This window comes from Wyeomyia smithii, chromosome 1 (genome assembly GCF_029784165.1).
Source record: "Wyeomyia smithii strain HCP4-BCI-WySm-NY-G18 chromosome 1, ASM2978416v1, whole genome shotgun sequence".
In the NCBI taxonomy this organism is placed as follows: Eukaryota; Metazoa; Arthropoda; class Insecta; order Diptera; family Culicidae; genus Wyeomyia; species Wyeomyia smithii.
Window position 1 is genome coordinate 47,930,562 of NC_073694.1, and position 26,707 is coordinate 47,957,268.

Sequence of the window (26,707 nt, forward strand, 5' to 3'; positions counted from 1 at the left end):
CTAGAGATACTCAAAAAAGCCAATGCAAGAAAAAAGGTTATGAAACTTAAATCGATTCTACTTTTTGAAACCACCGCGGATTAACTCCCAAACTATCCAAAAGACAGTGCGAGGTGTACAAATGTTCGGAGCAAAACAAACGACCAGAAAAGTATTTCGAGCCCAGCTGGAAGGAAGGTTCTCACCGAAAAAACTATTTAAATATTCATTTCACTACAACCTAGCTTTACAGTGAAGGAAGCCTTAGATCTGTCATGATTGCGAGACTTAGACGTCTCGATAAAGCGAAGTTACTTTATGTTAACTCGACTTCGTGTGTTTGTAAGGAGACAAAAGGACAAATGGAAATTTTTTTCTTGCCTTGTTCTTGTAAGTAACAAAGATTTTTCATGGCAAAATGGAAAAAAATGAAGGGGTAAGAATCTTTTATTAGAGCACTGGTTGATGTTATGGGTTAACAAAAGTGAGATGAGTAAACCTTTATAAATTTCTCGGAATTTCACCAATGAACAAAAACAGAAGAAGATTTTATGACAATAAAAGAATATTTCACTGTGAATTTGGCGAGTAGTAATAAAAAACAATGTTGATAAACTTTGAAAAAGCACTGTACTAAAGTAGAAGCTCATTCCAAATTAAGCGAAAATTACTAAAATCACTTCAAAAATGTTGAAAAAAGCTTGAAATAGTCGAAAATCACACCCAAAGGCCAAAGAAGGAAAACCAGAGTGATGATTGATGAAGAATCAAAATGGTACCGAGAACCAAAAAGACCAAACAAGAGAATGGTAGATCAGTAAATGAATACAAAATTGGTCAAAATGTGTGACAACAACTCGAAAAGGCAGAACTTGAGAGAAAAATTGCTCCACATCTTGAAACGACAGCAGCAGAATTACATAAAGCAAAGCAAAGCCTCGGTGCTACATTCCGTATCGGAACTCGACCTTCTGTTTATTATACACAGACTTCGCAGCCAACTGTTAAGTATACAGGACAATTGCGGGGCTAGCGCTACGATCCTACTGACACTCAGCAGAATAACATAATAATTTCAATTTCAACCCAAATCACCTGCACCAAAAAGCCATAAATGAAAGGTATTCCTTCAAAGTTCATCATCAAAGCCTGAAAAGGTGAGATACTCATCAGAAAATAGAATAGCTGATAACAGAAACTGATCCCAAATTTTGTTATTGGCTCCGATAACGGAAGCGACATAAAACAAAAATGATTTTAAATGTTTTTATACTCCAGAAGAGATCCAACGAAATGAGACTTCGAATGATTGAAAGCACTCCTAAACACAAAAAAATAAAAAATAACACGATAGACTTCAAAAATTACTCTTCTAGCAAGGACTTCTAGCAAAACAAAATTGGAGGCGAAACAAAAAAGCCAAAACTAAGCTTATAAAATACATGAAGCAAAAAATACATAAAAAACAGAGAAGAGTCCAGAAACAAGTTAGCCTAATATAACTGGAAGTTTCTGCAGAAACTAGAAAGATATTTTTTTTACAAATTGTGAAAAATAGCAAAAAAATACACGCTTTGAAACCAAAACGCTTCGAGAAGTAAACTGACCGCAATCATTTTAAACAAAAAATACAATTGTAATTCTGCAATTTCTTAGGAAAAAAGAACGTTTAAAATTGGCTAAGAGCGGTCGAAATTTTCTTTTCAAATCAACTTCGAAAAATTTTCAAACATCTTTAAAAGGTAGAAAAAGAGCGTGTAGAAGTTTATGGTGAATAGCATCCCTAAAATCCAGCATAAATCGGAATAAAAATAATCCTGAATACAACATTAAGTGATTAGAAACACATTATGCGGCATCCATCAATTATGTTACTTTCATAGGGAGGAGAGAGGGAGAGGGTACCTTGAGCGTTACGAAATGTTACCCACGCGATCTTTTCAACAGCCAATTCGATAACCTTGCCATAATCATCCATATAGAGGACACAATCGACGCAGATTATCCGGTAACCTTGAGACGAAAAATCTACCGCTTGCAGAAGGAATTCTGCATGATTTTGAAAATAGACATAAGACAATCATGTACTTTTCGTGCACACTGGGGTCTTTTTTACGCGGTTGATTGAACCACGTTTAAAAGATTAGCTTGAGATTGAGCTTGACGACTGAATATTCCGTAGTTGATGATCCGTGATCGATCTGAGCTAGTGAGGTTGCACAAGGAACCACGCACATGGCTACTTGGGACTAATTTGCTATCTTTAGTGTACAACAATTCAATAACTGCCGCTTTGTATAGATCGATAACAGCGCCGGCCACGTCCTTATGATCGTTAGGGTAAGGCAGGATGCTGTAAGGAATAACAGTCGTTGTTGTCAGAGATTGAGTTTACCTCTGCATCTCTACGACTGCGGTGGAAGGGAAGAGTTGTGTCACCGTGATAAGTGACTGAGTCGACAGTTTTGCGCGCGATGTAAACTAATTGCGTAAACTTATTATTCAATATCAAGAAAGGCACTATGTGCCTTTCTTGATATTGAAGGGGCATTCGATAACACGTCCTTTGCATCAACTAATACGGCTCTCTTCAATAAGGGAATCCACCACACTTCAAGAAGCTGGATACACGCAATGCTTTCTAGCAGAGTGATCACAGTAATCTTAGGAGATTCGTCTGTTACAATGTCGGTGATCAAGGGATGCCCGCAAGGACGAGTTCTCTCGCCCTTGTTATGGTCACTAGTTGTCGACGCACTTCTTAATAAGCTTTCATAGCTTGGTTACGAGGTCATCGGATACGCTGATGACATCGTCCTCATCGTCAGAGGTAAACACGATGCAACTATGTCTTCTATTCTATGTCAACTATGACTTGCATGTCTTTGGGTTATCAGCGCTATGCGAACAACTCCAACTGCAGCCATGGAAGCTATGCTCTGCCTACTGCCTCTACATCTTCATGTGAAAAAGGAATATATGAACAATACTCGATGGGGACCAAATCGGCCACCTTCGCATACTTGGGGAGTTCAAACTAACTCCGCTAATAACTACAGTCTCCGACTGGATGGACGTTAGGGCTGACATGCATATTCCGTATAGAGTGATTGAAACAAACCGCTCTATGTGGAACATTGGAGGGCCTAATCTTCTACCTGGCATCGTCAGTTTTTATAGTATTTATTTTTATATTTCAAGTAGGAACGTAACTAAAATCTAGAATAAATGAGAAAAAAATCCTGAATATAACTTTAAGTGACGTTAAGAAAAAAAATATGAATTCAAGAAACGCATTTGAAGATAAGAAAAAATCACTAATTTGAAATTATAAATTTTTCTTGAACCAGTTTGAACATGTTTTAAACACAAAACGAATGATTCAAATTCAGTCCAAAAACTGAATATTACTTTTAGAAGACAGTTGTGATCAAAAACAAAAATAATAATAAAGTAATGAAATTCAACCGTGGTCCCCGTGGCTCCGTGGTTAGCGATGTCGGTCGGCTAGCTCTCCCACACGGTTGTGATATCGGGTTCGATTTCCGATCGAGTCGAGGATCTTTTCGAGCTGGAAATTTTCTCGACTCAGCACTGGGGCACTGTGTATCGTGGTACTTATCCTACACATACAAAATGTGCCAAAAACAATATCGATAACGAATTCTCTCAACTAATCTAGTTGATCGAGACCGCTATTAGCCCTAAGGCTAAGCGTGCGATATTGTTTTTTTTTTGTAATGAAATTTACACATGATTTACAAATAAAAATCGATTGTCGTTTTTAAATTTATCATACATATTATCATAAGCATTTCAACCTTAAATTTAAGTATCTACAATAACTCCGAACTCGGCTGGAACCATTCCAGAATCAAACCAACAGTATTGCTGAAGGAAAAATGAACCACAGCCCTAATGGACTAAATCTAGCTGACAGTAATTCAAAAACAGAAGTAACCAAAACAGCGGTTAAAATTGATTTATTTCATCCATCTAACATGAAGTCTCAATGAATATAAACACATCATTATCGTCAACGTCATATTGTAGAACAAAGTGATCTTGATACTGTACTTGAGAAACAACTGAAATTTTAGCCAAATCCGAAGAAATCCTCAGCAAAAGTAAAGGCGCGTATCATGCGATGATTAAGGTGCATTGAATCCAAACACTGTGAAACCATGTTTGAAGAAGAGTAGAAATCCTTGGAGCACGAATATCAAATATCGACAGTAGTCTGAGCACTCAACAACATTGCTTTGAAGTTTGGCGACTTGTTGAATTGTCCGTCGTCAATTTGATTTTGAACTCTTTCGATTCGCGGACTCCAGGTCAGTTAATGTGGAAGCCAAACTAGTGAAGCATTCTCTGTGCTCGTCGCACTAACAAGCAAGGTAATTTTGGTTATAAGCTCCAACTGACGATTGACCTTAGCGGCAACTGGTAAAGGAGCTTTTTATCCAGTATCACACCTAAGTCATTCCTGTTTAGCCCTATTGAGCAGTTTATTGCGATGGCACCATTCCAAAAACTTATCCATTACCTGCTGCACACTGGGAACAACCTTGTATGCACTTCACAGTTAACATCCATCACTAAGCAAAATATCGACATCATTTAAATGTATTGTAGAAATAAACGCCCCCAAGTTGCTTCCTTGAGGTACACTGCTCTAGTTAACAAACGGAATTGAGGTACACGATCCCGATTTCACCGATCACTTCGATCGGTAACACAAAACACTACCTTCTACAACTAAGCTGTCAGAGGCACCAAGCAGGTGCGCAATAGTATACGATGATCGATTCGGCCGGATGTGGCTTTCAAATCCGTATAAACCACGTCCACTTGGCATTTCGCATTCAGTTGAGTGGAACAAGTATGCGTGAATTACGACAAATTCGAGGTAACTGAACTGGATAGGCACAAAACCATGCTGATCTGTAGAAATATAATACTTCATTCCATCGAGAAGGCTACGATTAACAATAATTTTTAATAATTCCGATGCAGCCGAGAGGTTTGTTGTTCCACCGTAGTCCTGGATATTACTTTTGTCATCAGTTTTAAACACAGGTACGAGAAATGATTGCTTCCAGATTTTTGGGAATTTATGCTGTTCGAATGACGGTTTTAAAAATTGGGCAAACCGAGGATACTAATGCAGCAATACCTACGGAACACAACAGTCCACATGTATTAGCATCCCAATTAGATTTTTCGTCGTCCAGAAATGTGGCCGGCGGAATGGTGGAGTTTTTTCTCTTTAAATTGACAAAATTCCAGAAGGATTTAGGATCAAGCTTCAATTTTGATTGAACTCTCAACACGTACGTTTCGTACGAGCTTCTGTTAAATTTTCGGTAAACGTCACAAGAATAACGAGAAGCACTTTTCGATTCTGGTGTGCGGTATCTTCGAAGTCACCACTGGTTGAAATTACGCACTCGTTTCAGTCTTCGTAATCAAGCCGCGGGTGAGCGAGGGCGCTTACGCACAGCCATTCCAAAATGTGCCTGAAAAAATTTGTTTAAAAATGGGCAAGAGGAGCTCAAATATGATTTTTAGTTAGTCTCAAAGAAAGGCGAACAACGACTCTAAAACCCGACTTTCTGTACCATTTTTACCGTGTCCACGTCGAAATCACCATTATTTTTGAAGAATGCACAGCAAAAAAAACCTGGACAATCAGGAATTGTCAGAAAATTCATTTTTCGAATAGGGAAAATCAGGGTAAACTGAAAACCAATCGGAAGAAAATTTCGGAGGAGGCTCTTTAGCGCTAAAACGGGTTCATTTCAACTTGAAAGGCTGTTTAGTTTCATATTACATCGAATATTTTTTGCACTTGCAATGCTGAACAAATATTAAAGGGATGAACGTTATATTTCAGGAAATATCGGGAGATTTAATTCTGAAAACCTCTTTCACCACAATGAAGCGCATCATTGTTCAATGTTTCATACTTCATTTATTTTTGCCCCTTTTGACTAACTTCTCTTGGAAAAGTAATCCAAGCCCCAAATGATAAACTTATGCCATAAAATGGCATCCCTATCAGCCCCCAACAAGTGTGCGAACATGCCTAGCTGAATACAGAATGTTCGGTGCGTGAAAAGTCTCAATAATTTGATTTATGTTAGCACAAAGTTCCTTTGTGGTAACATAAATCAGACTTTGGGACTATCTTTGAACCGAGTGTCTATTGATGGTAAAACATATATTTAGAGCCAATTCGATTTGAATGTACACTAAGGTCGCTTTTTACGCAGCTTTTTTTACGCGGATTCCGGAATTTACGCGGTTTTTTTTACGCGGATTCCGGAATTTACGCGTTTTTTTACGCGGATTTCGGTTTTCCTTCACTCGGAATGCAAAATTAACGATGTTTTTTTTACTCGGATTCCGGAACTTACGCGGTTTTTTTACGCGGTTTTTTTTACGCGGCACGTATCCCCCGCGTAAAAAACGACTTTAGTGTACTCCAGTATAGTGAAGAAAAAGGTAATCCTATGTAAAAATAAGCTACGTAAAAATTGGTATAAGATTTCAATTTCATTATGAAGAAGTCGCAAACTGAATCAAATCGTGAATAACCTCAAATTATGAGAATATTTTACAACATGAAATTCGTATGTTGAAGATAAGGAAAGTTTGCAGCTATGGGCAATATTTCATAAAAAAAAACTCTTGCCAATTTCTCTTAATAAAGCTTCAAAATGCTCTCAAAGTGGTACCGCCAATATTTTACCAAATTCTGTGAGAGATTGCAGGTAACCATCCGCAAAATGGCAAAGTTATTTTTCCATAAGGGCTTCTGTTCTCAGGGATAGAGCAAAGTGTACCTACGTTCAGTTTGAATGACAACGTCATTCACTCTCCATTTCTGTTTCGCAGGCGTTGCTATAAATAAACTTCATACTCACACCCCATAATTAAGTTCTAAAATCAATAATCGTTTTACGGTGAACAGGCCGTAAAAACGTTGCCAGATACCTACATGCGGAATTACGTGCGGAACCTTTTCCTGGGGATCGGCCAACTTTATCGTTCAACGTCCTTGTGAAGTTCAATGCGTTTCTACCACTTGCCAACGAACTGAAAAGCTTTCTCCCGAAGTTTGCGCGTTCCCTGCTTGAAGCGATATAAATTTCAATTACAACTTTCGTGCCTACAGCACTACACCGGAAAATGTATCTTTTATTTTGTATACACATTGACTTTCGTTAGGATTGTAACGGGTGCGAGATTATGATACTGAATGGAGATTGGGTGTTGAGGCACAGTAGCAAAAAATAAAAAAAATGAACAGCAATAACACTTCAATTCGATACAGCTATAAGCTAATTTTCGCCAGTGTTTATGTTTTCCCCGATCAACACACCACACCGTTACATTTGCATATGGCGAATAATCGGCTTACATGGGGTGCAAAACTGGTCTTTCAATGACGTATCTCTTGACCTTCGGGTGTCCTTTTTCGCCATGCTTTGCGCTAAGTTTACAGCTGGGCTGCTCAAGGTCAAGGTTGAACATTCGCCAAAAACTTCACGACCTTTTTCAACGCTAGGTGGTGTTGTTTGTTTGTGTGTTGTTTGCACAGGTGAGCCCAAACCGGACGCCAGTGCCGCAAAATTAGATACCGAAAGGAATCTAATAATTTTCACCTTGCCCTTGCTTGGCTGGATAGTGTCGAGCAGCAGCGAGAGAGAGTGTAACTGACTGTCCAGGGAAATCCACAACTCTGAAAGCAATAATTTCCCCTCTATTTGCATCCTAATCACTTTGATCCACTCGGGTCTGTCCGGTCGGACTGTGCTGTACACACATAAGCTTCTGTTTGAATGGAGTATGGAGCACCTTCGTGAGTACATATAAGGGCCTCGGGTTAGACACGAGAGTCCTTGTTAATTGTCGTTCCCACCACATCCCGCAAGCAGTAGTGAGCCAGGTTGTGGGCGTTAGGCCGGACAGACGTACAACCGCAAGCCCTAGCAGGATCGCTGAAGATGGCCTGACGTTCATGCTTCACCAGACCTCTGCGGTGTGTGATAAGAAGGATGTGGATTGCGAGAAAGACCGCAAGGCTTCTTTTCCATATGCGGCCAGGGCAGTCGATGTGGGCTAGTAGAAGTTCCATAGATAGGGGCATGACGATGTAATGAATTAGGTGTGGGAAGGTGGAGTCCTACATACATAATTCAGGTGAAATAGCACAATCAGTACGGGGAGATAGTTGCTGCTGCTGTTCATGTTTAGGACACTACAGAAGAATACAAAAGTTTGGGCGGAGACAGAGCAAACTAATAACTGCTACGGCCAGTGATTTGGAGCGGACATGATGAATGAATGGGTAACTGCTTGGAAGCAGCTCATTTTTGCGGTTAAATGTTAAATGGGTCGTAATGGAAATGCATACTCCTGCAGTTGGTTGCTTGGAAAAGGGCTGCAAAAACTGTTGATTCGAGTTATGTTGCACTACAAGCTAGTACTATTAAAATTGGTTCCAAAACTGTAAAAATACTATCATCATACACTACTAACTTTATTAGTCACTGTCTGAGCAGCAAAATTGAAAGCATATAGTGAACACTGTTCGAAATAACGAAAAAAAAATTATATGGTTTATAGAACAAAAAGTCCAACGAAGCTGGGTGTTACTGTTTTAATTATCCTTCAATGTATTTTTCAAAACCAAAACATTGAAACTTCTCGCATTGTTGCTTTTGAAGTTCCGTTCCGACATAATATCCTGTGAAGCCAATGGCATGCAGATCGCATTCCTGTCAGCGATTAGGCTGGTTCAGTGAGGTGCAAGCACATGGGTGAAACATGTGTTTTAGCTCGAGAATTTGTTTTACTCAGGGGCGACTCGTGGCTCTTTAACCGACATGTTCAACTATAAATTCTGAAAATCACCGTTTGGAAAAGTAATCACAATCATGTCCGCTAAAAAACGAAAGCTATTCTCTTTATTATAATTTCAAAAAAAAAATAAAAATAACAGCTTCCAATCAGCCATTACACTACATTATTTATTTTTCGCCTGATGTTCCTATGTGCAATGCACAGGTTGCACCTATGGACGAGTCGCCCCTGGTTTTACTTATAATAAAAGTAAACAAATGACTCACTCGGTAAAAAGTTTTAGAAGTGAAATAAACTAACGAAAGAATGGAGGCCAAACTGGATTTCCATAGCCAAGGGGTTGTTAAGGAATCTTTTAAGGAGGTAATTTTCAACAGTAAAATATTTGCGGACTAACCGAAAATATGTAAAGGAACGATAGCTTTAACCGGAAAAAATGAAAGATTATAGCTATTCAACTATTTTTTTCGAGCTAAATTTCAACTTTTAACAACGGCTTTTACCCGTTAACATTCTAGTTCATTAAGCAGACAATGTGTGCAGTAGGGAAAGCGAAAAATAAGCGAGCTGGAAATATGATTAAAATATACCGCATCTCGACGGGACCTGAACCCGCAATCTCCCTGTCTCCGGCATGGTGTTTTGACCAATTGAACTACGGGGAACGGTGGTACTGTTCCACAATCTATATGCGTATCACATTCCACTGCCGACTTATTCTATTACTCATCCCTAACTACACACACTGCTGTGCAAGCGTTATTTATAGACTGACAGGAATGTCTCATCACACACACAAGAGTCAGCTGATGCTGATAACTCTTATAGACCTATGTAATCGAGACCAAAGTCAGTCTTAATCGTGATTGCTAGTGCGACACAACAACGGAAGGTGCTCCGTAGGGCTAGATTTTTCGAACTAAATTTCTATGTTTAACAACGGCTTTTACCCGTTAACATTCAAGTTCATTAGGCAGACAATGTGTGCAGTAGGAAAAGCGAAAAATAAACGAACTGGAAATATGATACAGATTTGGAAAAATATACCGCATCCCGACGGGACTTGAAACCGCAATCTCCCTGTCTCTGTCTGTCTGGTATATTTTTCCAAATCTGCACATATTTACAGTTCACTTATTCTTCGCTTTCCCTACTGTACACATTGTCTGCTTAATGATATTCAACTATTCTTGTGAATTTTGGTGTCCCTAGCCACATACTTAGGTTACCCTCAACTCAGCCAGCAAAAACTGATGGAATGCTCCTAACTGTAAGCCATCTTCTTTCATCAGGCTGTTTATAGCAGCAGGGAGATCGAAGGGGGGAGGAGGGGTATTTCATTTTTTTTTTCAACCCCATAAGTGCTCGGCAGGCTACCCAGTGGTTTTTTTCTTTTTTTAGCATTATAGACCGACAGGAATCTGGTTCTTGTAAATTCGGATCTTCAGCATCTTGTTCCGGTGAGACAAATCAGTAGCATTATCAATACTTAGCAAAATTTATAAAACCTCTCCAAAAGTTGATTTTCATTTATAGTAAGTTCATCTGATGAGTTGTCTTTGAAATGGCCCTTTCGGAGCAGATTCCTGTGAGGCTCTATATGGCCTGGATCCTGCTTTAGACTGACTATTTGAAGGACAACTCCGCAGATGGTATTACAATGGATTAAAGTCATCTCCTGGAGTAATTTCATGAATTTTGATACCATTGTTTCATTGCCAGTAGTGTCTCAAAGCTATGCCAGTTTATTTTAATTTTTTTGAAAAACCACATATTGTTAAAAAAAATTACACTCTTTCGGCTGATGCATAAAAGTCAGAAAACCGTGTACAACTTAAGCAACCATTTGGTAATATTCACCTTAGATAATAGTCACACAGTATACATCCAACGACTGCACGGTCTACCCCGAAGCTGACGGCCTCTATCGGGATTCCTACTAAATATAGTTTCTGCTTATCGTTCCTCCGGCATTCTAGTTACATGCCCAGCCCACTGCAACCTGCCGTGTTTTATCGGCTTGACTTTATCCGCCGATTTGTATGCATGACACACTTTATGGTTCATGCGTCTTCTTGATGATCTTTTGTGATGTCGCCCGGCTGTCTGCTGTATATTGTTAGCAATATTACAATCAAAAGTAAGTAACATGCCTATTGTGTTATCCGTGCTTGTGTGTATGTTGTTTGACCTTTTTTCTAACGCTCACTTCTCCGAGTCTCGTTCCTCCTGTCAATAATATCGATAATTTCAATTCCCTGAAATGTTGCTCTGGTCAGTTCTATTGTGAGCAGGACTTATTTTCGTTAACAGTCAACAGTAGTCTTTCAATTGGACTCGAAGTACGATGCTGATCTAACAAGCCAGTTATCGTATGCTCGTATCCCGGCTAGGAGGAAACTGTTGGTGTCGATAGGATCATAACGCTAACTCCGCAATTGCCTTGTTCACTAACAGTTGACCGTAAAGTTTGTATATAATAAACTGAAGATCAGCTTCCGAGACGGAATATAGCACCACCTGGAAGTCGAAGAAGAAGAAGAGTTATTGGTAGTCTTATATTCACAAAAAGATCGCATAATTAGTCAAATGAAAAAGTTATCAATAAATTGAGAGTTATAAATATCAAAAATACTTGCGATACATGACAAGATACGACATGCTATCTCGAATGAAATTTCCTTTCTTTATTGCAAAAAAACAAACATTAACGAAAATATAAATGCAGTTGTCGATAATAGAACTGGAGTGGCATATTTATACAATGAAATGAGATTGGCAGTAGGGAACTAAATTAAGAGTATTTATTACAGAAGGCAAGGCAAGCGGCGAGTTACTCGTCTGACCAATTTTGGTATCACAAATGGCGAGTCGGCTGGATTTTGGACGAGTAGATCCTATGCGAAACTGCTCGGATCGTTCGTGACTCATTTTCCACCAGCCAAAGTTTCACTCGCGTTACGTAATACAATGTTTTGCTCGCCTCGCCAGCCACTAAAAGCAGGTTACTCGCCTCGTTGTCTGTAATACTGCCCAAAATGTTATATGACAAAACTCTACTACTAACTAAAGGAGAATTTCAATTAAGAAGAACTACTTAGACTGCCGAAATTAAATAAAATCTGAGCTCAATTTGGGATCTTTTTCTTCTTTGGCCTTTTCTGGCCTTTAGAAGGCATTTTTGACGATTCTGAGCTCAATTTGGGATCATTTTCTTTTTTGGCCTTTATAAGGCGTTTTCGGCCTATATATATAAAATAAGGGTCAATTTTTTTGATATTGATATGTCAAATGAATTGAAAGTCTGAGAATAGTAATAGAATCTATTAGATACTAATATTATTTTGAGGCGGGGCTTACCGAATGGAAATTGACTCCGGAATGCGCTGCAAGTACTCAGTCATTCTGCAAAGGGTCTTTGGAAGGTCGGTAGAGCTAACACCTTCTAGGTTCCGAAAACAAGACAGACGCAGAAACAAGAATCAACAGCATTTATTTTCACCCTATCTCTGCCAGACAGTAAAATCTAGAAGGTCATACATACATACATACATACATAAGGCGTTTTCGGCGATTCTGAGCTCAATTTGGGATCATTTTCTTTTTTGGCCTTTTCTGGCCTTTATAAGGCGTTTTCGGCGATTCTGAGCTCAATTTGGGATCATTCTCTTTTTTGATCTTTTCTGGCCTATAGAAGGCGTTTTCTGGCATTTAAAAGGCGTTTTTGGCGATTCTGTGCTCAATTTGTGATCATTTTCTTTTTTGGCCTTTTCTGGCCTTTAGAAGACGTTTTTGCGATTCTGAGCCTAATTTGGGATCAGTTTCTTTTTTGGCCTTTTCTGGCCTTTAGAAGGCGTTTTCGGCGATACTGAGCTCAATTTGGGATCATTTTCTTTTTTGGCCTTTTCTGGCCTTTAGAATGCGTTTTCGGCGATTCTGAGCTCAATTTGGGAGCATTTTTTTTTGCCTTTTCTGGCCTTAAGAACGCGTTTCCAGCGATTCTGAGCCTAATTTGGGATAATTTTCTTTTTTGACGTTCTCGGCGATTCTGAGCCTAATTTGGGATAATATTCTTTTTTGACGTTCTCGGCGATTCTGGACTAATTTGGGATAATTTTCTTTTTTGACGTTCTCGGCGATTCTGAGCCTAATTTGGGATTATTTTCTTTTTTGGCCTTTTCTGGCTTTTAGAAGGCGTTTTTGGCGATTCTGAGCTCAATTTGGGATCATTTTCTTTTTTTTTTGTCCCTTTCTGGCCTTTAGAAGGCGTTTTTGGCGATTTTGAGCCTAATTTGGTATCATTTTCTTTTTTGGCTATTTCTGGCCTTTAGAAGGCGTTTTCGGCGATTTACTATTCTTAAATTAATAACTCTCTGGAAGCCTCATTTTGGCAACTTGTCTCTAACTTGTGACAACTAGCTATTCCGAATTATTGTAAGGCTCTCTCACTCCATAACAAACACGTTCAGAGAGCAATGAGAGTATGTATATGTAAGCTCTCTCTCTCTCTCTCTCTCTCTCTCTCTCTCTCTCTCTCTCTCTCTCTCTCCCTTCCTTTTCTCTCTCCCTTCCTCTCTCTCTCCCTCTCTCTCTCTCTCTCTCTCTCTCTCTTTATCTTCCTCTCTTTCTCTCTACCTCTGTCTCTCCCTCTCTCTTCTTTATGCCAGTATTTTTTGGTTTCGTTCATGCATGCCCAGTTCTGTTCAAAACGGCATCGGAACAAGGAGCATTCCGCAAGCGCATTGTACAGTTCGCTATAAATAGCACAACAATTTTGGCAAAAAGTTCACAGTAAACCATTTAAAGCATCTTCTAGTCTCGACTGTGTATAATTTCATATCAATTAAAATGTATACCAGAACAAATATATAAACATAATTTCTAAAATTTCTTTAGGATTTTAAGTCCTTCGGTGCAAAAAACTGAAAGCGAACTGCAAACAGTTGGTTGGTAGACTCAAGTGATACATTTGAAAAGTAGACGTAAAGCCGTATTACACACTTGTTCCGGTATTATAGTAAAGCTTCGTTGGAAGACCGGTAAGGGACCTTTCTCAAATGTTCAATTTTTTTTTTTTGATATAAAAGTTAAGCGGAGTATTCAACGAATAGATTTTGACTATTTTTTTCGAAGATATATGGAACCCGACTCTTTGGGGAAAAAGTCAATTCATCTTTCCAAAAAGTAACATACACATATCGTTTCAACAATAATTGACTTGATTTGAAAATACGCAACAATTTTCTTTCAGGAAAAAAATTCTGGGATTTTTTGTTTTATCTGTTTTTGACGTAGGACTACGTCTAACCGCACTATATCGAGATACATTCTGCGGAAACTAAAACCAAGGTGTAACGTTGAAATGTAAGATTTCAAATGGTTATACTGATGAAGCCAGATGATGGATCACAATTATCAATATGTCGTTGGATTGATAAAGTGATGGACAATTTTGCGATTCTTCAGTTATAATTATCACTTCATTTTTAAACAGTGAGAATTGAATAAAAGTTCAAGGTCGAATCTTCACGAACAATGTACCAATCACATGCCAGCACGCCTAGCACAGACTTCATGAGTAGACACTAACTGCCTGCTGTGATATCCTGTATAGTAGTGGTAAGAAAAAATTTGACAGAATCGCCCCGTCCCAATAGGTCAACTAATGTTTGCTTTAATGAGCCTAGACTATTTTGATGTCTTGAAGGTGAAGCTTTCTCGAAAAGTTCGTAACCACCTATCAGACAGTTCAGACGTCCTGCTGTAGGAATGTTATTAATGTTATTATTAATATAATGATCACACCTTTTGATTTGCGATTGCTGCTGAAGAATCACAAATAAATTAAAAAAAAGAGCGTATTTTTGGAAATAATTCAATTTATTTGAAATTTAAATTTGACATCTCGAAAACGTATACTTATAGAAAGCTTTATGATATGGAATGATCACTAGAATTATTTAAAACTTGAACTTGGAACTTCAAAAATACTGTTAGAGATTTCTTCATCTTGGAATTTCTACCAAAATTTTCGTTATAACTTTATGTTTACCCAAAAATACCAAAATTTGTAGTTCATTATGCTGCCTATAATCGCATATCAGTCCCAGCTTCATTTTCATCAAGTTGAGAAAACAGTGCGTAAAGGTATTTTTCTTGCCTTAGTTATTTCAGCTGTTGAGCGTGGTTTATTTCCATATTTTCGACATGATTTAATGAGATAGACATTTACCATAACTTCTCTATAAGAACGACAAGAATGCAGGTGGGACTGATATGCGATTATAGGCAGTATGGTTTTGTTCTAAAACTATTTTCTCAAGTGAATGCTAGAATGTAAATGTTTTTTGAAATAATAACTAAGGTATCTGAAATATTCCAATACGTGTACAATTTTCATTCATGCTAATCGAAACCAGTAGAAATTGGATAATTTAATTGATATGAAAACGATCTAAATAAAAATTTTGCTTGAGGTTTTTTTTCATTTGAAAAAATTCTATATTATATTTCTGTGTGAATGTTGTAGAACAAATGTTTAAGATTCGTATTTTTATTTCTTAAAGTTTCTAATCATCAGCAAATAAGTGTGCTAAGTGCAACATTCGAAAGTAAAATGACTTAAATAAAATAATTTAAATCACTTGCTATAGATAGATATCGGAGGCTAAACATTTTCGCTCACCGTCACATTTTTTCACATTTTCCCCATTCGTGAAGATTCGACGCGTCGTTGAACCACCCTACTCTTTCAGGTTGCTTTTTATGACACACCGCCTATGGAAAGAAGCAGCTCCCATAGCTATTCCCGTTTGTATGGTCATGCCCTAGTGCCTTCCGTTCTCCAATTGCTTTGTTCTTTCTTTCCCTGAATTCTCTGTATAGCGCACACATAACGCCCCAACTCGGAGAGGATCCTATTCACTTTTGTTTGTATCACCAAGAGGCATACTTTCACGTTCACATTAGTAGCTATTCTAGGTATTGGATTTTGTGTTTTTTTTTTGTCGGCTTCTTCTATTCTGTACCTACGACGACGCTTCTCGTAGCACGTTATGGCTTATGATGATTATTGCAGCCTAAGATTACTACTCGGCGACAGAAACAAAAACACCGCATGGTCAGTGAACTTTTGAAACCATGTCACGAGGAGGGAAAGCAATGGGTCTTTGCCAGGTACACACAACATAGAGCAGAATCGTTTTTTGAAAGTCGTAAATACGCTCGTTTTGATCTATTTTGCGATGAATGAAAAAAACCTGAAGATAATCTAGAGTTAAAATTGAAATGAATTGAGATAAGAGCAAAACCAGACAACGGATTCTGTTAAAAAAGGATTCGTGGGTTATGTTTTGAAAGGGGGATAAATTGTAGATATTTTTGGAACAAAAGCGTTTAGTAATTTAATCTGACAAAATTGTTTGCGACTTTACGGTTCCTAAATGAATAATAACATTCTATCCCACTGTGTTCTGCTACCGGTAATACTGTTTTTCGTTGAGGTAATCAATTTAGTTCTTTTCCATCCCTTCCACATGAGCAACGGATTAATTTTAACCACAAATCGAGCGTTGCTACCATTCCCACAACAATTAATTTCCAATATTCTTCATGTAGAAAGTTGAACAACACAAAATTTTAACTTTTGAATAAAGACATGCCAACATAAAAGCATATACAGTATTTGCCACCCCCAAGCTGGTTATGGTTTCGGCTAACCCAGGCATCATAAATCAATTTCGCTCACCCACCGGTCGCTGTACCCATTTAACAAGACCCAAATAAATTAATTTGAAATCAATTTGGCTCCCACACCCCCGCCCTTCTCCGTGCGGGGGGTGGCTGGCGAATGTCGTTCCGAGTAATGGCTTTTTGTTTGAATATAATTAGTTCGCCTAGCAGCGACACTGGGACTAACCATTAACAACGACGTGAGCTGCAAAATTGTCAACCGAATCCCTGACTTCACGGTTTCGCCATGAACCGTTTAGCTTCCGTATTAAGTAACACTAATCGAAACATAAATCACACTTACAACAAACCGATTGAACAACAAATTTTTCAAACTCCAATGAACAATTAGCCCTATCGATGTCCGCTACTGTAGGACCCGCGACTTTCCACTAAACAGATGCACTTCCTGCCAAGTTTGGCCCAAGTTCCCATCGTAATGGGATTTTTTTATCAACCATAGCATCGCTCAAACGTCAGGAAGTGGGAGTGGAAAATTGATGACGGGTAACGGTGACTATGCAAACAACTTTCCACGGTAGATCGCAGAGCGATGCTATCGATGACGGAAGACCTGACAAAATGGAAGAAGAAGAAGACGAAAAAAGTGGACAGGAACAAGCTCCCGAGAAGGGGTTTCGTTGCTCAGTGCTGGTGACTGAACGACGACAGCGTCGTGTCGCATGCTGGTTCATAATATTTTATATTAACTAGAACTTATTGAAATCCACCTACACACCCGGCTACTCCGTCCGTCCTCCCGCCGGAGAAGAACTTGGTGCATACTAATATGCCAAATTATTGCACGGGCACGGTGTGGGAAGCGTTTTCCATTATTCGACTTTGCTTCATGGTTGCCTAAGTTTTGGGAGGATGCAGTAAAATATGCAAGGGAGCTCTGTGTTTGCAATATTTTGCCAAATTATGGAGTAAGGTATGAGCTGTTTAAGTTTATCATTCTGTTAACATTTTCGTATAAATTTTGTTCGTAGCAATTTTGTGATGATCCTACGCCTAGAGACGTCATGGTATGAATCTAGTGGGGAAATTAAAAAACTCATGTTCAAACAACTCTTGGTTTTGATCCGGCCGTTCATGTAAAAAAATTTCTTCCTCTTTTGTACTCTCATTACATACAAGAAAAATGACAGGTTTTCTTTGAGCACGAGTTTCTACGTGCATCTCAGATATCTTCAGAAATGATATGGTTAATTTCCAGGTTAGTACCAATTAACGAATGCAGGGTTGGTGGCTCTAGGATTTCACACATACATTGAACGATAGCGTTATATATAATGATTGCTTCACTTATTTTGGATGAAAGTAAATGTAACGTGTATAAGAAAAAATATTGACAATAATCCAAAAGTATGGAATTCGATGATAATAGATCGATCGATCTTCAAATCTTCAAATCGATCTTTTCAATTCAATTAGATTGTATTCATCGAGACATTCAATTTTTGCTCCAAAAGAATTCATTGGCCACTTGATGATTCATGGAGAAGCGCTTAGTAAAATTGGAGATTTATGAATAAATAGCAAAAAAATCCCATTTAAAAAACAGGAAAAAAACGGAATTTTCAAAACCAAACCGGGAAATTTGTATGTATTTCAACATTGTTTTTCATCTGCTGCGTCTCGGAATTTGTTGTATTAGGTCAATTGTTAGAGTCAATAGAATACACAGAAGGTCAAATTACTAAACGGCACTAAGTTAAACTCTTGAGCGGAATGTAGCTGGGCTTTGATTTCCTGAATGTTTGGTTTCTCTCTAATTTGTTTTCAATATCTTAGTCGCACTGATCAACACGTTGTGCCGATCAGACGTCAAGACAATTACAACTTTGCAGGGCCAACGTCTGATGTCATGTATGTCTGAGTAAATTTCAAAGATATGTACCGAATTATATTAAAATTGATATATTCATAAAAAACAAGATTTAACCTTAGGTTTTGAATTACTAAGCAGGTCCCAGGAAAGGTTGGAACTTTTTATTGCTAAAATATATCTTGGAGGCCAGATGAGCCAAGAATGATCCAAATCAAACTCTATATATTGAACTTAAAACGGACGAAAGCTGAACATTAAAAAATTATCTGAAATTTTAATATATAACAAAGGCGTCGGCCTAGCGTAGTTAATAACGTCTCCGCCAACTACGCTGATCTGGGTTCGAATCGCAACGCCGACATAAGTGGAGTGGTCCACCCACAACCAACCCAAACTGATCTGGATTCCATCCTAGCCCTACACTAGAAGATTTTCTGAGGCGAAAAATCTCGGGAACCTTGCCTTACATCGCATGGTGAAGTAAAGCCGGTGACGCGGGTCGGTTGGTTAGGGTGCTGGGTGGAATCGCCTTGGCGTCGGTGATTGATAACATTGGCAGACAGAAAATGAACAAAAATAAAAGAATAACGTTTTGAAAGACCACAAGTAATTAACATGATTTTGACTTCAAATCTAAATTTATTAAATAAAATTCTGAAAGCTTGAGAAAGTAGAGCCAGACTTTTAATTATATCTTAAATTGCAAACATTCTCCTTGAAAATCAAAAAGATATTTTTGTAGATGAAAAATTCTAAGGGCCATGTCGAAAAATATACCTAAAAACCTCAAACGTAAGGATAATAATGGTAACAAATTAGTCCACCTAATATTACCGAAGCAAACTGAGCCCAAAAAGATCCCTATACTGTGCCCAAAAAGATTCCTAGAAAATCGTGAAGCTATAAAATTTAAAAACAGACGAAACTTAAAAAACAATGATAAAATCCTTTTCAAAACCACAACAAAAATCCACTACGACCCGATTGTTCATAATTCATGATTGCCGTGACCAGAAAAAGATGAAAACTATATTCAAGTTTTGTTAAAGATTCATCTTCGATGAAACTGTGATATGTAGTCCGGAATAGGCAGAAATCAGATTTTCATTCGGGGTCAGAAATAGCAAAAATGGTTTTCGCATTAAAAATTTTTTGAAGCCAGAAAAGTTTAAAAAAAATTAATATATTATAAAAGTATTGAATTAAAATTTCAGAAAATATGAAATAAGTTTCTTATTGAGACCAGAGAGGCAAAAACTACTTCAAAGTAGAAATAAAATTGTAATGAAGTCTGCAAAGAATCAATAACATCAATATAAAATAAATTAAATAACTAAGTTTAGAGAAGCAAATATGATCTTAAATTATTTTTTGCCTTTCTCCTAGAAAGGTATAGCAATCACTGGAAACGCCGAAGGTATAAAAGTGGTCCCAATGGCCGAATGTCATATACCACTCGACTTCTTTCGACGAACTGAGCATTTTCTGTATGTATGTATGTATGTGTGTATGTGTGTATGTGTGTGTGTGTGTGTATGTGCAACTTTTTTTTCTCACTCTCTTTTCTCAGAGATGGCTGGACCGATTTTCATAAAATTAATTGCAAATGAAAGGTCTAGTTGCGCCATAGGTTGCTATTGAATTTCATTGTAATCGGATTTTTAATTTAGAGGTTATGTATCAAAATGTAACAATCACGAAACATCAATATCTCAGAAACCACACAACCGATTTCAATAAAACTGGTTTCAAATGCTTGAGCTGTCTCCAGAACCCTTAATTTTTAAATTTCGTTATGATTGAACATATGGTTCAAAAGTTATGTAAAGAAAAGTTTTCCTGAGGTTGTTTAAACTCACTCATTTTTTTCAGTGATGGCTGAGCCAATTTTCACAAAATTAGTGTCAAATAAAAGGTCTAGTTGCCCCATAGGTAGCTATTGAATTTCATTGCAATCGGATTGTAACTGTGTCCGTTGCTCATAAAAATGTGAAATCACATAATGAAAGTAAACATATTGACTTTCTCCTAACGATCACTGGCTAATTAAAAGGTAGAAAAATGATTGAAATGGCCAAATGTCAAATACTATTCAACTCAGTTCGACGAATCGAGCATTTTCTGCATATATGCATGTATAGGAGTATATGTTTGTGTGTGAGTGTGTACGTGTGTATGTACACCTTTCTTTCGCACTCACTTTTCTCAGAGATGGTCTGACCGATTCTTTCTAACTTGGTGTCAAATGAAGGGTCTATTTGCCGCTTAGGTTGCTATTGAATTTCATTGTAATCAAACAAACTTTTAGTTTTGGCGCTGCGTCAGAATGTGAAAAACGCTCTTATATCTCAGAAGCTATGAACATAGTTGAATTCAAATAAATGGGCTTTCAAACCCTTAAACAATGAATTTCATAATGTTTAAACATGTAGTTTGAAAGTTATAGAAAGAAACGAAACCCGCAGACTGTTTAAAATTATAGCGACGATCAAAATATGCGGCCTCAACATCATTTAAATTCAATATTGTACTATTTCAATGTTTGCGGCCTTGCTCGGGATTGAAGTTGAAATTAAAAGTCATTTCTATCATTTCACTTTTTGCCTTTCTCCTAGAAAGGTATAGCCATCACTGCAAAAACTAATGGTATAAAAGTGCTCAAAAGGGCCGAATGTCGTATATCACTCGACTCAGTTCGACGAGCTGAGCATTTTCTGTATATGTGTGTGTGTGACGCTCTCCCAATCTCACTCGATTTTCTCAGATATGAATCGATTTCAATGAAATCAATTGCAAATGAAAGGTCTAGTTGCCCTATAAGACCCTATTGAATTTTATTGTAATCTAATTTCTAGTTAGGTTATGTATCAAAATGTAAAAAATCACGAAACATCATTATCTCAGAAACTACACAACCGATTTGAACAAAATTGGTTTCAAATGAACGGACTGCCTAAAAACCCTCAACTTTTGAATTTTATGAAGATTGAACATATGGTTCAAAAGTAACAGGAAGAAACGTGTTCTGTAGACTGTTTAATCTCACTCATGTTTCTCAGAGATGGCTGGACCGATTTTCATAAAATCAGTGTCATATGGAAAGTCTTGTTGCCCCATAAGACCCTAATGATTTTTTTTTGCGAACAGATTATTACTTTTCCTGTTTTGTTTAAAAGTGTGAAATCCAGCTATGAAAAGAAACATATTCTGATGACTACTTGGGCTCACTCACTTTTCTCAGAGATGGTTGACCCGATTTCCACAGAATTAGTATCAAATGAAAGGTCTAGCTGCCTCATAACACCCTATTGAATTTCGCTGTAATCGGAATGTAACTTCGTCTGTAATGTATCGAAATGTGAAAATCACTAAACTTCATTATCTTAGAAACTACATAACCGATTTGAACAATATTGATATCGAATGAACGGGATAGTTAAGGGTTAACTGATGAATTATGATTGAACACGTGGTTACAAAGTTTGGCTGCTCTATACGTTCCCTTTTCATTTGATTGTAATCAAACTTAAGCAACCGTTATCCATGAAATTGTTAAAACAACGAAAGTCTATTATCTCAAGTATTACACGACTCATTTGAACATAACTAGTGTCATACAAACGAGTCATCTCTCAAACTTACAAATAACAAACTTCATAAAAATTTGATATACTGTTCAGAAGTTTTGTAAAGAAAAAAAATTCATAGACTATTCAACACTATACCTGCTTTGATCAATATATATGGCCTCAACATGATTTAAATGTGGTATCGTACTATTTAAACGTTCCCGGTATCGCTCGTTGATAAAATTGTTCGAAATTAAGAGTCATTTCTTATATTTCGCTATTTCTGAAGCACTAACATTACGTCAAATTTCATATTTTATACTTTAATTGCAACATCCATATTTTAGAACCCTAAGAGTGAATATACCTTTTTGGTTTTAAGCATTCATGTAAATCTATTTTTACAAATGATAAGTTTGAATGAGAAAGGCTGAGTCTGACCGCTAGGTGGATTAATTTAGGTTTTTTTTTAAACTACCAAAATATGCTTTTGAATATCAGTAAATGGGCAATACTGAGGCTAAGAAAAGCAAAACATGATTCTAAAATAGATTAGACTAAAACGGTCGGAAACGGTCATTATTAAATTCAAAACATGTGATCCACGATTCGAAGTGAAAAAACCGCTTGAATTATTTTCAAAACTACGAGAAAAAACTGCTCGTCTGTTCACCAAAAATGAATATAAAAGGCTTACCGAAAACAGGGAAATAGAATATTTTAAAGTTAAAACATTTTAAAGTCAAATCAATTTAAAACTAAGTTTCTAAATAACGAGAGGAAAATGAAGTAAAAAGTGGGGTAACATACAAATTTAGCTTCAGATTGCTGAATTCCAGTCTGCTGAGTAGTAAAAGAAATTCATAATTATACTTTGAATTCAATTTCTAATTAATAGAATTTTTTCATATTTCATTTTTGAAAAATCCAAAATCTGTGATGAAGCGAATTGATTTTCTGACTCCCAGAAAATCGATTTTAAAATAATATTTTTGAACGACATCTGGTGTCGAGAATTCATACATTTCTGAATTATTTGGAATGAAAAAATGTTGAGAAATCGGAAATAGCATGCATTTTTTGTCGACCAAAAGATTGGAACTTCGACCGCGTTAGGGCACGGCTTTCAGGAGTTCGACTGTTAGAGCTATGATGATCTTTTAGATCTTTACTAGTGACTTGTAATACATATGCGTCCGTTTGATCACAGAAAATAACGACCGTTCGGAATCAGACTTGTTGCTGGATTGATTTTACTAAACAAATTCTACTTAAATTTAAGTTACTGAAACCCCAGAGAGAAACAGTTTACCCCTCCAATTCCTGTTCTGCTTTTGATTTTTTTCTTGGCTTTGCTCCTGTCTTTGTCACCACGGCAGGATAAATTCATCGCTACTTTTTTTTTTGCTATCTACTTATGTCGCTGCCATGCGGTCGTCGTTGTTTTTCTCACAGGAAACAAGGTGTCTAGTATCAGCACTTTATTGTGTTGAAGAAGTGTCGGGAGAATATACTATTTAAGACTATGCAACAAAGCCCAACGAAAGGTTGCATCGAATGTCTGTCTAGCTGTGGAAAAAGAATTTTGTGACTATACCTGGTTCTCACAAGAAGGCTGCTGCACGATCACAATGATCCAGAGCAGCCTTCTTATGAGGACTGTCTTTCCGTGACAGTAAATTCTAAACTAATTTGGCTGTGATTGTTTTCAAATTGAATTTACTCAAAAATAAAAAAAACATGTTTTAAAGAAATTTTACTCCTTACAGTCAAATGTGCCCTTCAAATTCAGAACAAGATATATTTTTCATGTTGGTCCCAAATAAACGACAAACAAATGAAAAAAGCAAATTTTTTTAATGAAAAACATCAATAACTTTGAATAGAATTGAGGAGCTTACGATCTTTGTACTGCAAATTGTTGGTCTTAAAAAGCTTTAAATGTTGTTCGATGTCAGTTTGGATGTGAAAATTCAAGTAAAAAAAGTAGAGCAAAAACGATGTTTTCCTCAATCGGTTATTTTTAAAGATAGAGAAAACAAATTCTTAAAAGTTACCAAAATTAAAAGTTATATTATTGATTCCATAAAAAATTTTGGTCACTCTAATTTTTAATAATTTTTAAAAAAGTGCTTCATCATATATAACAACTTTGTAGAAGAAAAATTTTCTCTAGAATATTGCTAACGAGCTCCAGATCCAAATTTTTTCCTAAATTCGGTTTCTGGACCATTGTGGATTGAGCTGGAATTTGGCATGAGGTCTGTTTTCTAGAAGACGAAGCTTTTGAGAGCTAGCACTAAACAAAATTCAGAAAGTGAATTTCCAATGAGACCATGCTGTTTATGTCATGCGTTTGTTCTTGAATTGGCCATTGACTGAGCTACGCAACTACAGCACGTGTGTTGTAAGGTAAGCGGTATCGTCAATGATAGCAGGAAAACACTGAAACTTTTACGTTGATATCTCTTGCTTTTTCTTTTGAATACTCTATGGTACTTCTATCTCTACTACAACGCAACCCGTATTAAGAATGAGTGATGTGGGCACACCAAACCATTATTTTCAATGCGCCTCTCTCTTCAATGTTCTCATAATCCACATTGTTTCATCCACCTCCCCTCCTCACTCCGCTACCAGTTGGAAACTGGCTACGCCATTGTGTCTTGTCATTTGATTCCAAAAAAATAAAATTCTAATGAATCTGGTAAAATAACAGGAGATTTTGTAGAAAATCATAATTCTCGGGGGTATTAATACTGACGATATAATAGATTCTTTTGATGTCACATCGCTGTCCCAGAGCGTTCCGGTGAGAGAAGCCATTACTTAGAAAACTAAAGCACACAATTCGACTTCATATGGAAGACAACTATTTTTCATTTCGAAGGAAACTATACACATAAACAAAAGGAGCGCCTATGGGAAACCCTCTTTCACCAATTCTACGTGAGATTTTACGAAAAGTCGTTGTTAAGAATTCGACTATCTGGAATCAGTTTTGACGAAAAATAGATAATCTCTAATGATTCTCCGTTTGGATTGTCGTCTCTCAGTGATGAAGCAAAGAAAAATGAAATTGAATAATTTTTTAAATTGCAGAGCAGAATGGATAAAACAACCGTTCAACTTATTTATGATAAAAAGAAACGTATCCAACATAGAAGAACTCACACTATACCGAGCCTCTTTCCATCTTATAGAAAGCGCCAAATTACAATTCCCTGGAGAGAGAGACTTCACCTAACGTTACTTTCTGGCCAGGTTTCATTCTAAAAGGGACTTATTATGTCGAGAAGAAGAAGGAAACCTCGTTCCCCTAGTCAATATCGTGCCATAATTGAAATTTCCTGAAAGAACCTATTAATACGTTACTCAGACTAGTTCTAGTTTTAGAGGGGTTTATTTTTGTTGAGAGAAGGGTACAGGATACTGTAAAATTCTACTTGAAGGGTATGTTGTAGGCGGTTTAAGAATAAACCCTTGTTGAAGTTCTTTGGCGACCAAAAAGGCCTGATTCTACTAAGAAACGAACCCACGACCCACTCTTCAACATCGTAAAATAATTGGAAAATTTGGTATGGATATTATCTACACTAGTAGAAATAACCTGGTTTAAGCAATATTGGATTCCGAAGGATTTAGGGAACATACTGCAGAATTCAGGAAAGCTAAGAATAACTCGGAAAAAAACTCACATCTTTTAGTTCTGAAGTAGACTTTGACTACCAATAACAATATTCTAGTTCGAAATCCCCTTGGAAATACAAACCCATCTACCCTTCTGGACAAAGATCATTGCTGTCATTTCGCATGGCTTTTTAAATATCTGCCTATTTTCCCCCGAGGAGGAGTGGATTACCAGGCCGCTTGTTTGTTCTAGTCTTTTATTCCTACTTGTTACAAAAATGCAGGTTTTTCGATGTTTTCTCAAAAAAAAAAAAAAACAAATGATAAGTGAAAGTGACAAAATTAAAAAACGAAGAACACTTGGAAATAAAGTGTAGTGCATTAGCTCCCTTCATTTCGGTCTTAGACAGTTAGACAGACTCTAAGCTTTTGTAAAAAGCGTACTTTAAAAGAAAATATATACGCCCTTTTGGAAAATTACTTTTGTCTAAAAAAAATTTTGTTCACGGAAAATACTAAGTTTTCTAACCCGAATCGTGTGAAAAGTTTAATTCATATAAAAAAGATCGATCAGTATTTTGCGTACTGAACTGGAATACAAGTAACGAACGAGGTTCAGGTAACGAGGTTCAAGTAACCATCGTTTCCCGAGATTTGGAAACAGTCAGTCATGTTTTAAGTGCCAAAAGTTTCTCGACTGGACCCGAATCGTTTGAAATTTCAGTTAATAGTGCTATGTGAAACTGTTGTTGGATTTCATAAAAATCCTCCATAAATCGGGAGTTCCACAAGGTAGTAACGTGGAACCTTTTCTTTTCGTCTTATTCCTTAATACTTTACTGCTGTTAAATGCTTGCTATATATAGGTGTATATAGACAATTAAAAGTTGTATTTGGTATTTTGTACAGGTAACGACTGTACTGTACCTAAAAACGTAAATCGATGCTCCACTCAGTATTCAGATACTGTTAATCAATTACCATAGCACCTCTTGTAGTCGCAATGGAAAACCATTGACAGTATTCTGATCCAGAGATTTTTGGCGATAAAAACGTCATTACTATTGATGAAACACACGTTCAAAAGTTTTCG

The 26,707-nt window shown here is 37.1% G+C and overlaps 1 protein-coding gene across 6 annotated transcripts in view; it reads left to right on the forward strand.

The window, feature by feature from the left end:
- Window positions 1-26,707, forward strand: part of LOC129718644 (fasciclin-1) — a 432,194-nt gene that overhangs the window by 5,039 nt on the left and 400,448 nt on the right. The gene's annotated exons all lie outside the window — the stretch shown is intronic.